Source organism: Vitis vinifera, chromosome 11 (assembly GCF_030704535.1).
Source record: "Vitis vinifera cultivar Pinot Noir 40024 chromosome 11, ASM3070453v1".
Taxonomy (NCBI): Eukaryota; Viridiplantae; Streptophyta; class Magnoliopsida; order Vitales; family Vitaceae; genus Vitis; species Vitis vinifera.
In genome coordinates, this window is record NC_081815.1 from 10864767 (window position 1) to 10878193 (window position 13427).

Sequence of the window (13427 nt, forward strand, 5' to 3'; positions counted from 1 at the left end):
ATGCCATAGGATTGGGTGAATCCTTTGGCGACCAACCGAGCCTTATACTTGTCCACATTACCATCTGCCTTGTACTTTACTGTGAAAATCCACTTACACCCAACTGGTTTCTTACCTCTTGGGAGGTCAGTAATTTCCCACGTACCATTCTTTTCCAACGCCCGAACTTCCTCATCGACTGCCGCCTTCCACTTAGGATACTTGAAAGCTTCCTGAATATTCTGAGGAACTTGTATCTCTGTGATGCTAGAAGTGAATGCACAAAACGTAGGTGATAGGTTATCATAAGAAATAAAATTTCCAATGGGATGCTGAGTGCATGATCTAACTCCTTTCCTCCAAGCTATGGGCATATTAAGAATATCATTTTCTAACTCGGAATCAACAGTACCATCAGGAGCGTTGTTACCTGGAAGTTTGCTTGGATTAGGACCCGGTTCTGCCTCATGGGTTTGTTGAGAATGTGCTTTTTCCTCCGTTTCCTCTTGGATGTGCTCCTTATCCCACAAGTCAACAATGGACTCGGGTTGATTAAATGACTCTGGAGGAATGTGATTTTCAGTGGTGATGGGTGACTCACTGAATGACTCAAGATCCCAAAATTGATATTCTTGAGTTGAATTCTCCCCCTGAATATCGTTTTTGGGATAGTAAGGCTGGGTTTCAAAAAAGGTGACATCCATTGAATTGTAGAATTTTCTTGTGACCGGAGAGTAACACTTATACCCTTTTTGATTTGAAGAATACCCAAGAAAGATGCACTTGAGTGACCTAGGATCAAGTTTACTTCTATGTTGTTGATTGATATGAACAAAGACAGAGCACCCGAAAATTTTGGGTGGGACGGTGGAGATGAGACGAGTAGTCGGAAAGGATTTTAGGAGTGTTTGACAAGGTGTTTGGAATTTTAGTACCCTAGACGGCATCCTATTGATGAGGTAGGCTGCCGTAAGGACAGCTTGCCCCCAGAATAATTTTGGAACATTCATGGAGAACATTAGTGATCTAGCCACCTCTAACAAATGCCTATTTTTCCTTTCAGCGATTCCGTTTTGTTGTGGGGTATCAACACATGAACTTAAGTGAACTATCCCTTCTTGTGCTAGAAATTCTCCTAGAATGGAGTTGAAATAATCCCTAGCATTATCAGACTTTAGAATTTGTATTTTTGACTGAAATTGGGTCTGAATCATATTTTTAAAATTTTTGAAAATTTGACTCGTTTCAGATTTTTCTTTCATGAGGAATACCCAAGTTAATCTAGTGTGATCATCTATGAATGAGACAAACCACCTAGTACCAGTTACATTTTTTATTCTTGACGGACCCCAGATATCGCTATGAATCATTGAGAATGGACTAGACTCTTTATAGGGTTGAATGGGAAAATGAGACCGGACTTGCTTTGATAATTGACAGATTTCACACTCAAAGGATTTTGGATTTTTATTAAATAATGAAGGAAATAAATGCTTAAGATACATAACATTTGGATGACCTAAGCGATAGTGCCACAACCTAATTGCACTATCGTTATTTTGACATGAAACCGAAAAAGAATTACTACCAACTGTCATTTGAGGTTGTTCTTGTGGATCGTGGCGCTCCTTAAGGATGTAGAGTCCAGAGCATTCCTCAGCATTGCCAATCGTCTTCCTCGAATCCAAATCCTGAAATTCACAGTGAGTGGAGGAAAAATTAGTAATACACCTCTTTTCCTTAGTGAGTTTACTAATTGACAATAGATTACAGTCCAAGTTAGGAACAAGGAGAACAGAGTTGAGAGTAAGATCCCTTGATAGCACAACTGAACCTGTTCCGGCAACCTTTGATAGTGAACCATCTGCTATTCAGACTGTTAAATTATTTGGACATGAGCTATATGTATCAAAAATTGTCGCATCTCCCGTCATATGATCAGATGCTCCTGAGTCCACTATCCAAGGTTTTTTACGTTTCTTACCAGCAGTGAAGGCACTCAAAAAATTACCTTTGTGAGCCAAGGTTCCGGAACCAATGACCTGGTTGGAAGATGAGCCAGTTTGTGACTGTACTGACAAAAGAGGAGACAGTAGTTTCTGAAGCATCTCCATTTGCTCCTTATTAAAAGGGCTAGCTTCAGGTTGTGGCGATTGTTCATCGGTAGCCACATGATTGCCTCGTCCTTCTTTCTCAAGTGGTTGACGTGGCTTCCAATCTACTGGCTTTCCATGAATCTTCCAGCAAGTTTCTCTTGAGTGTCCCAACTTTCTACAATGATCACACCAAGGTCTACCTCCTTTAATTTTTTGACGGTTGTCAAAAGGAGCAAATTGAGTCTTAAGAGCCGAGCTTTCTGCCATATTCAGTTGTTGATGGGATCCCATCATGAGATTTTTCCGACTTTCTTCGCGACGGACTTCAGAGAATGCCTCTCTGAGGCTAGGTAGGGGTTTTACTCCCATGATTCTTCCTCTGATTTCATCAAGATTTTTGTTCAAACCTAACAAAAATTTAAACACACGTTTCCCTTCGACAATCTTTTTATACAAAAAACCATCTGTAACACAATTCCAGTTATGAACCTCAAACGTATCAAGTTGACGCCATAGACGAGTAAGAGTATTGAAATATTCAATTACCGTAAGGTTTCCTTGACGCAAATCGTGGAGGATGCCTTCAATCTGGATGATTTCAGATGTGTTTTCCTTGTCTGAGAAAGTTTCTTTTGCAGTGTCCCAGATTTCTTTGGCAGTATCAAATGACAGAAAATTTTCACCAATGTCAGCGGTCATAGAGTTGACTAGCCAGGACATGACCATATTATTTTCTGCTATCCACTTTTTGTAGGTTGATGCTGTGGTTTCTGGTGCCGCTGAAGCTCCGGTGATGTAGTTATCTTTCTCCTTTCCCCATATAAACATTAATATGGATTGAGACCATTGCAAATAATTTTGCCCATTCAGTTTATGGGCTGTGATTGGAAGATGAGAGGTTTCCATCTGATGAGAGGATGAAGACGATGAGATGATGATATCAGAAGTAGAGGATGATGAGTTGGTAGCCATTCCAAAGGCTGGACCGTATTTAGGCATAAATTAGAAGAATAGAATTGAGAAAAAAATAAACTAACTAAAGATGAAGACGATGAGACAGGATTAAACCTGCTCTGATACCATGAAGAATTTGAAGAAAAATATGAAGAATTTGAAGACAAACTATGGAGGAACACCTCAATTCATTCTGTGATCTCACACTTTACAATGAATGAAAGCATAAATAAATAGCCTACAGATATGAGACAATTCCGGAATGGAATTTCCCTTACATGGAAAGTGAATAAACTCTTACATGGGAAGTGAATAAACTACCTTGCTAGAATTACTCCTAAATCAATTATAATAAAGGCTGTACATTACACTAATTAGGGAAGTAAACAGAGGATGCTGGCTTAATTTCCAACATAATATAAAAAAAAACATATAAATGCATTTCATTTTATGAAAAAACTATAATATATGTTACTGAAGTACATTAATGCTTCTTTGAAAAGAATGGCAATTTACAAATTTGATTCTTTAATTTTGCAAAAAATTCTACTTAGTGTAGGAGTTTTTTCTTTATTCTTATAGGCAAAATGTGAGTTGCAAGCTTATGCTTTATAATAATAATAAAATGAAAAAGAGCATGCTCATATCGGGGAACAATATGATTCCCAACCATGTTACCTTAATTCTCCTCCTTTGAATGACAAAGACAACACGATGAAGAGCGGTGAAGTTGGCTTTGAATATGATCCTAATTGTCGTGGTCACGCAGAATATGAATCACAACCCCTGTTTTTTTCCCAAGGCTGCAAGCGGCATCTCTAACCATGGTTTCTTCCCGTAACCATGATTTAAGCTAGCTCACGTGTTTCAGATTTTGTACAAAAAGAAATAAAAGAATAAGAAAATATATAAATAAAATTATTTGTATTACAATAATGTGGATACAATCCTCTAGGATTTTTTATTTATTTTTTATAGAAGAATAGTTTCCTCTTATTTGATCATTTTGATTACAATCCAGTGGATGACAATGAGAGTAAGAATATTCTTTTTATAGAAGAATATTCAAGAGGGCCTAATGTGGCTTGTTCTCGATTGACTTTATTGATATTTGAGGAGATAAAAACATGCAAACACTATATCAGATAAGAAAGAAAGTTTCTAATATTATATGAGTATGAGTTCTTCTTAATTTTATAAACACATTTTAAAATCGTGAAAATCCCTTTGGGCTTAGAGCGAATAATATCTATACGAATAGGTATAGATAGTTACAATGTGGTATCAAAGTTATAAGATATGGTCTTGTAAACTTCTTAACATAATTGGGTTGGGATAGATTATGTGTGACGAGGATCTTTATATTCATTTTTAAAATTTTCAGTTTCCTTTAGTAATTTAATTATTATTTATTTCAAACTCTTTTAGTATTCCTTCCATTGCTAATCTCCTTGTGTCTTGAGTTGAATAGGTTTCTATGGCTCCTAGGCATACTACTTCATCTCATCGTATTCAAGCATCGAATGATAATGCACCCTTTAGGACTACTGGAAATGTAAATGCTCCACCTAGGAACATAGAAGAAGTAATGGCACATCCTCCTTTGGTTGAGGGAATGGCCCAAACTATGGATAACTTAGAGAGATGGCTTGAACTTTAAACGCATACTATAGAAATTCAAGCTTAAGCGACTTAGGCTTAAGCCCAAGCTACTAGGGCCCAAACATAGGGTTAATCCTCTAATTCTAGTGGGTAGTCCTCCTCCTTTTAAAGGAGAGTCAAACCTAATAGTAGCATAGTCTTGAATTCTTGACCTAGAGAAGTGCTTTGATCTTCTGGGTTGCTCTGAAACACTAAAAGTGATGTTTTCCACCTTTATGTTAGGAAGAGAGGTTAAGCATTGGTGGAGGATGGAGAAAAGGATTTTAGAGAGTCAAGAATCCTTAAATTAGGATAAATTTAAGGAAGTCTTCTACAAAAAGTACTTTCCTAGATAGTCAAAGTTCTTATTGATCCAGGAGCTACTCATTCTTTTATTTCTGCAACACTTGTTGATTTGTTAAGCTTATTGATTCATGCCCAATTGGTGTCTCAGCTGATTTGTGTTCAGCTGGTGCTCCTTGATTAAGGAAGTGATCAACAAAATTTATTACCTATAACACCATACACTAGGGTAGCAAAGAAAAAGCTACTATAGTATAGTGGCTCTAAGGTCGTTCACTGGGAATGACTAACAAGCAATCAATGATACCAATTCCAAGTGAATTGGTCTTGTTTCATTTCATGGTTAGCTTAAGAAGTAAAACACAAACTTTGATGGGTAAAGGTTGAGACTTAAACTAACTAACTAAACAGAAGTTTGGAATAATTTAGGAAGAAAAACATTCCTTGGAGATTTAGGTTCACTGGGGTGGTTCCTCATGCAAAAGACACGGCTTTGGTCAGATGGTTCATTTCCTCGCATTAGAGATTCAACATATAGTCAATTCTCTAACCGGTGATGTACAGAGACTCCTTCAATTAGATTTCACTTTAATTCTCTCACTGATGCAACTTGCAATGGTTCATGCCTCTCACGAGCACTTATCATTCAAGATGATCTTTAACCTTGGATTACCCGTCAAAAGCTCGCAAGAGATAACTAATGGATGTCTCCTTGGAGTCCAAAAGCTTATCAAGTGTTGGCTATTCTAGAAAATCCTACCTTGAAGTCACCTACCAGAGGCTCGCAAGGGGTAAACTAGTGCATTTCCATGGTTGGAAATCACTTGCCTTACCAAGTGTTGGCCCAGGTGACTCTAAGGTGTTTTAAGTTAACTAAAACATAGAAATCATTAAAGGATTTCACTTCCTCTTCATTACTAGCTAAAACCACAAAGCTTTGCATTCTTGCACTTGGAACCTTCCCCGGCAACCTTAGCTCCAAGGAATTAGAGGTTTAGTTACTCATTCTCTGGGGAAAACTCCTCAGAGAATTCATAACTTAGTAATAAAATGAAAATACAAAGTGAGAAGGTAAGGCAGTAGAAAGAAAAGAGACTTTACTTGCTTACCCAAACGTTTACAGAAGGAACTCCTCTCTGAGAACAGGCTCTCGAGAGGTATATATATCAACATAATATAAAACTAATTATTACAAAGATATTTAGTCTTTTTACTAACTTAAAAACTAAGGAATCATGTAATTGGTGGCTTACAAGGAGTATTTTGGGATTTAGACAACAAAAATCTAATTGAAAATATCTCCCAATGTCGGTAGCAAACTTCGGGAGGCTTCAGGAACCATTTCGCAGGAGAAAAATGGTGTCTGCGAAATTTCGCAGACACTCAAGAGGGCTGCGAAATATTTTCGCAACACCAAGCTATCTTCATAGGGCTGCGAAGTTGGCTTCCACCTTGAGGTTCCAAGCTCCCTTCTCGCGGCATGGTTCGTGCATCGTCAGAAGGAGAAACACCTTACTGTACAAAAATGCTGCGAAATCACTTCGCAACAAAAGGGTGATTTCGCAGCACTTTGCAAAATGCTTCCTTCAGCTCAGAGTGATTGGCTTGTAATGGCTGCAACTTCCTCGTTTCAACTCCGAATTGCACACTGTTTGAAGCATTGGATTTTTGACTTCATGAGTTTTGAAATGGTATATAGCATGCATCATTTGGACTTCAGAAAGTGCTCCAAAAGTGGCTGCTACGACTGTCATCAAGAATAGGCTTTATGGCAGATTCTCTTTGCTTTTTCTCCTTGCAATCCAGATTCACTCTTGGCAAATGAATTCTAAGCTTTGCCCAAGATTCCTCATAGCTCTCCTCAGTCTTGACTTGCTTTGGTGATCAAAATACTAACAAAAACACCAAAACTTACACAAAGTGATCAAAATTGCTTTAAAGGATCCTTAACATGCCAATTGAGTTAAAAGGCCTAAACTACTACTCAAAAGTGTTTAAAAGGATTAATTAAAGGCTATCAAATAGCACTTTTTGAATAGTAATCACTCCCCCCAACCGACATATTGCTAGTCCCTTAGCAATAAAGGAGAGAAAAAAGAAAATAAATAGCAAACTAATCTAAAATTTGCAACATCATGCTAAAGGAAAATAATTCTCAAGTGGCATGATGATATAATTCTCACATGAATCATTAAAGAAATACAAACCCAAATCTCAACAAGAGTCATAACATCTATGCTAAACACTGTCAATCAAGGGAGTGCATTATGCAAACTGAAGTTTTAAAACCATTTCCACTTTCTAAGAATCAAACTTCAATCTTCCACAAAAATCTATGTGTATTGGCTCCTTAGGTTCCGAGAATAATATGCTAAACTAGTCTCTCCCCCCAACCTATCTCTTTTCAACACTTTAGCAAACTGACCAAAATCAATAAGAAAATAACACACTTTCATCATCTTTTTTTTTTTTTTTTTTTTTTTTTTTTCAAGAGCAGCTTTATGGGGTACTCTTTCTGACTTGTCCATATAATGGGGGTCCATCGATGACTCCCAACCAATTAAGGTTTAAGGCACCAAGTTTTAAGGATCTTTCAACCACTAACTCCTCGGATTTTTCCCCGGACTTTTAAGAATGAGATTCTAATACCCAAGCATCTACCATATGCTAACTCTACCTATTCACCCTTGTAACGAGCATTGAGGTCGGTGACTCCCAACCAATTAAGGCTTAGGGCACCAGGCTTTAAAGGCTTTCACCATATGCCCCTCAGACCTTGCTCGGGTTTCAAGGCAAGCAAACATTTTTTCTTTCTTTCTTTCAAAGGCTCATTGGCCTTTTGCAGGGTGTTTCAATTTTATCAAATGAGGTCAAAAATACCAAGTCCCAAAATTATTCTAAGTCAAGAGGGAAATAGCTTTTCATCTTATAATCGGAATCTAATGTGCACAGTGTGTGGATAGCTTAAAGTGGAAGAACTCAATTCAATTTCAGTAGAAGTTTCAACAATTGAACCACTTTAGTAAGCATAATCCATACTCTAAGTCAAGTGAAAAACAACAGTTATATTTCTCTTGGTTTAATTTGAAAATTTTTCCTCAAAATTCATGGAGAATAGAGTAACAAGAGTAAAAAGTAAAAACTACAACTAATTAACCAATATAATTGCAATACCAAAAAGATTTAGCATACTTCCTTCCTCATTCCCCCCAATCGAACTGAGCATTGTCCTCAATGTGATTTGAGTGACTGTAATAAAAGGGAGGAAGTGGTACCTCCTTGCTGATATCAAATTCGAATATTGATTGGGGAAAACCACATGTTTCAAAAAGAATAGAATATGTGAGAAAAGGAAATAAGGAGAACTTAATGCTAACTTTTAACAAGAAATATTCAACTTGTATTACTTTGAGTTCATTCAAGTACAGTGCAAAAGACAAGTAATCACAAGGAATCCCATATATAGTACCAAAATACTGGGATTTCTTTTCAACTAAAAAAACGAAATACATAAAAATATTAGATATCTAATATAGTCTGATGAGTGGGGTGGTGCTGTTAGGCAGAAGGATCTGCCTCCTCAGTAGGTGGATCAGCTGGTGGTTCGGGCTCTGGAGGATGAGACTCTGAAGGCTGAGAGTGTGGCTCTGGTGGAGTAGAAATGGAGGGCTCTACAGCTTGTGGCAGATCGAAATGGACTTGGAGCTGCCTTAGGATGACAGCTTGTTGAGCCTGAGAGGCTAACATCTGCTCCTGGCATGCTTTGATGGCTGCCATCTCCTGAGCAAGACTGCTCTGAGAAGCTGTAAGAGTCTCCAATGCACGGCACAACTCTCGATATTCAGATATAGGAATGGCCATCCTCGGTTCTGCTGATGTGGATGGCTGAGATGAAGCAGGTGCAGTTGGTGGAGCTCTAGGAATGGCAGGAGTGGCAACTGTTATATCTTCAGGTCTATGTCTTGGGGAGGCTCTCCTTGCAGCTGGCTGAGGCTGCCCTGGTTGATCAACTTTGTAGGCCGTCATGTTATTCCATTTATCAAGGGTAAATGGCTCACGGCAAATTCGCTTTCTCTCCAGCTGAGGCTCAGAGGGGTATCCCAAGTGTTCCAAAATTTGGCATTGCAGCCTTGGGAAGAGGAGTGGAATGCAATCAGCTCTCTGAAGCTTCTTTCTGTGAACCTTCTCTTCAAAATAGAGAAGGGCTGCCATGATCAGATGATGAGGCCCAAAGAAAAATCCTTCTGACATCTTGTAAAGAGCTTCCAAGAGGACTCCCCTTCTTTGGGTCCAATGCTGCAGTGGATATATATTATGGCGCAAAAAGGCATCAATCAAAAACATAACTGGGGGAAGCTCCCCCCTCAGCAGATGTGATCGATTTGCAGCTCCTCTAGATAGGGTGCGCACCATCTCTAGCTCAGTAGGATTTGCCCAAGCTCTAAAATTATCGAATTGGGTTGGCTCAAAGGGAATTTGCAGGGCTTCAGAAATATGTCTTGCTCCCAATATACCATGTCTCCCATCAATAATAAAATGAATCAAGGTTGGATTCCTGACCTCTTTGGTTGTCATGGATTGGTAGAAATCCGTGACTACCCGGGGATAGAAAAAGTCTCTTGGAGCTAGCAGTTGCTCCATATGGTACCTCCTCAGTAGCTGGAATGATTGGGCAAGCTCCGGCCTCATTCTGAATGCTGCTAAGTCGAAGCAAAGCTCGGAATGGAATGCCCGAGTTCGACAATCCAAATTCCCCTCAATTGGGGGCTGAGGTAACATTGGCCTTCGAATTACTTCTTCCAGAGCTGTTTCAGTTTGCATTTGGGGCTCGGGAAGAGGCACTTGAGGCTCCTGGAATTTTTCTTGCGGCGCCGGAGATGGTACCGGCGATGGAACTGGCAGGGGACTTGGCGAGGGAACCGGCGACGGCACTGGAGTTTGAACCGATGATGGAATTGGAGAAGGCTCTGGAGATTGCTCAGTCAAATCGATGGGTTCTGAGCTCTCCACCCTGGGTTTCTTCTGCAATGGCCGACCGCCTGACCTGGTAAGGTATCGTTTTGCCGGCGGCTTTGGCGGCGCTGGTTTCACCGGAGGAGGATTTGGCCTTGACGGCGTAGGCTCTGGAGCAGAATCGGGAACTGATTCCTTTCGCAGACTCTTCTTGCGGTTCGAAGGAGATGAAGACTTAGCTCCTCGTGTTCGCGCCATTTTGGGCTATCGAACTTTGGCCGGCGTTGCTGATCAGAGAAGATGACCGGAGGCTCGGACGGCGTGGCTTGGCGAAGAAGACGAAGCGGCTGCGAGAATGGTGCTCTGGTTTTTGAAACCCTTTTCGCAGCACAAATGACCGGTATAAATAGGAAAAACGGAAGCCTAAGGGTCAGTTTAAGTTTCGCAACAAAACGCCAATTTCGCAGCAACTTGCCATTTTCGCAGCAACTTCGCAGTGAGTTTCGCAGCTGCGAAATTGATGTTACTGTGCTGCGAAGTGGCACTCGTGTGCCAAAACCACTTTCGCAATTGCGAAATACCCTGCGGAATGGGACTTTCGGTGCGAAATCACGCTTTTCCACTTCGCAATGCGTTTCGCAACTGCCAAATGGGTGCTACTGTACTGCGAAGTGGCACTCGTGTGCCAAATTCACTTTCGCAGCTGCGAAATAGCTTCGCAGAGACTTCTACAGTGTTGCGGAATGGTTTGGCAACAAAATGCCCATTTCGCAGAAGTTTCCTTCTTTTTGCAAAATTTCGCAGAGCTCTGTTTTTCCCCTGTTTTTGCTCTGTTTTGGCTCCGATTTCGACCCGATTTTTTTTTCTTTCAATCTCCTTGAAATTTCTTCCACCTGGGATCATTCAAAACGATTAAAACACACCTAAAAACATGATTTAAGATCAAAAACTAAGATCAAAAGTATGGAAACAACTTGAAAATTTATAAAATTTACAAAAATTTTGGACTGTGGTAAACCACGTCCAGCAAACCCTTTTTCACTTAGGCTTTTTGAGGCTCAAGGAGGTTGATTGCCTCCTTTTCTGATTTGAATGGCTCCATGAATGGCTTGAGACGATATCCATTGACTCTAAAGCTATCCTTGCCATTGGAATTCAATAATTCCACCACTCCATTGGACCATACTCGGTGAATAATGAACGGGCCAATCCACCTCGACTTGAGCTTCCCAGGAAAGATATGGAGTCTTGTGTCATACATCAAAACTCTTTGCCCTTCCTGAAATTCCTTGTTGGAGATGAGTTGGTCATGCCACTTCTTCATCCTCTGTTTTGCAACTTTGGAATTGATATAAACATTATTTCTTAATTCCTCCATCTCATTAAGGTCTAGAAATCTCTTTTCTCCTGCCTTGATCAAGTCCATGTTCAGCTTCTTTATTGCCCACCAAGCTTTGTATTCAACTTCCACAGGGAGATGGCATGCTTTACCATAGACAAGACGATAGGGAGACATCCCAAGAATAGTCTTATAAGCTGTTCTATATGCCCACAATGAATCATGAAGCCTAATAGACCAATCCTTTCTGTTGGAATTCACCACTTTCATCAAGATGTTCTTTATTTCCCTGTTAGCTAGCTCAACTTGCCCGGAAGTCTGAGGATGATAAGGTGTGGCTACCTTATGCTTCACTCCATACTTGGATAACAGAGCTTCAAAAGGTTTGTTGCAAAAATGAGCACCTTCATCACTGATTATGGCTTTGGGCACCCCAAATCTTGAGAAAATGCTCTCTTTAAGAAACTTGAGAACCACCCTGTGATCATTTTGTTTACAGGGGATTGCCTCAACCCACTTAGAAACATAATCTACCCCCACCAAGATGTAAGAATTACCAAAAGACATTGGGGAAGGTCCCATGAAGTCAATGCCCCATACATCAAATAACTCAACTATCAGAATGGGGTTCATAGGCATTTGATTTCTTTTTGTTAGCTTTCCAAGCCTTTGGCATCTATCACAATTTCTACACATGATGTGGGCATCTTTGAAAAGAGATGGCCAAGTAAACCCTGATTGCAATACCTTCATGGTTGTTTTCTGAGAGGCAAAGTGGCCTCCACATGCATTCTCATGACAATGAGATAGAATCCCTTGCTGCTCATCTTCATGGACACACTTCCTTATTATCTGATCTGCACAATACTTAAAGAGAAAGGGCTCTTCCCAATAATAAGAATGAATTTTGGCATAGAAGTGCTTCCTGTCCTGTGCATTCCACTCACTTGGAATTTCACCAGTTACTAAATAATTAGCAATATGAGCATACCAAGGAGTTTTCTCTAGGAACATGAGTGATTCTTCAGGAAAATCATCATTGATAGGCAAGGGATGGGAATTATGTGCTATAACTAACCTTGACAAGTGGTCAGCTACTACATTCTCCACTCCTTTCTTATCTTTGATTTGAAGATCGAATTCTTGTAACAAAAGAATCCATCTAATCAACCTTGCTTTTGCATCTTGCTTTGTCAATAAATACTTCAAGGCTGAATGGTCAGTGAAGACAATGATGAAAGACCCCACTAAATAAGCTCGAAATTTGTCCAAAGCAAATACCACAGCTAACAATTCTTTCTCTGTAGTTGTGTAGTTCCTCTGAGCTTCATTTAGTGTTTTACTTGCATAGTAAATCATATAGGGCTTCCCATCTTCTCTTTGGCCAAGCACAGCTCCTATAGCAAAGTCACTGGCATCACACATCAATTCAAAAGGTAATTGCCAATTAGGGGCTCTCACTATTGGAGTTGTTGTTAAAAATTTCTTCAATTGATCAAAGCTATTCTGACACCTTTCATCCCATATAAACTTAGCATCCTTAGCTAACAGCTCACAAAGAGGTTTTGAAAGACTTGAAAAACCTTTTATAAACCTCCTATAGAACCCTGCATGGCCAAGGAACTGCCTTACTCCTTTCACAGTTGTTGGAGATGGTAATTTGGCAATAAGCTCCACCTTTGCTTTATCAACTTCAATGCCTTTTTCAGAGATGATATGGCCAAGGACAATTCCTTGATGAACCATAAAATGGCATTTTTCCCAATTCAGCACCAAATCTTTTTCAATGCATCTATGAAGAACTGCTTCCAAATTAACCAAGCATTCCTCAAATGTACCTCCATATACGGTGATGTCATCCATGAAAACCTCCATAATTCGCTCCACCATATCACTGAAAATACTTAACATACATCTTTGAAATGTAGCAGGTGCATTGCATAAACCAAAAGGCATTCTTCTATAAGCATATGTTCCAAATGGACATGTAAAAGTGGTCTTTTCCTGATCTGCCAAATCAATTTCAATCTGAAAATACCCTGAATACCCATCCAAGAAACAATAGAATGGATGTCCAGAGACTCTCTCCAGCACTTGATCAATAAATGGCAATGGAAAATGATCCTTCCTGGTGACAGCATTCAGCTTCCTATAATCAATAC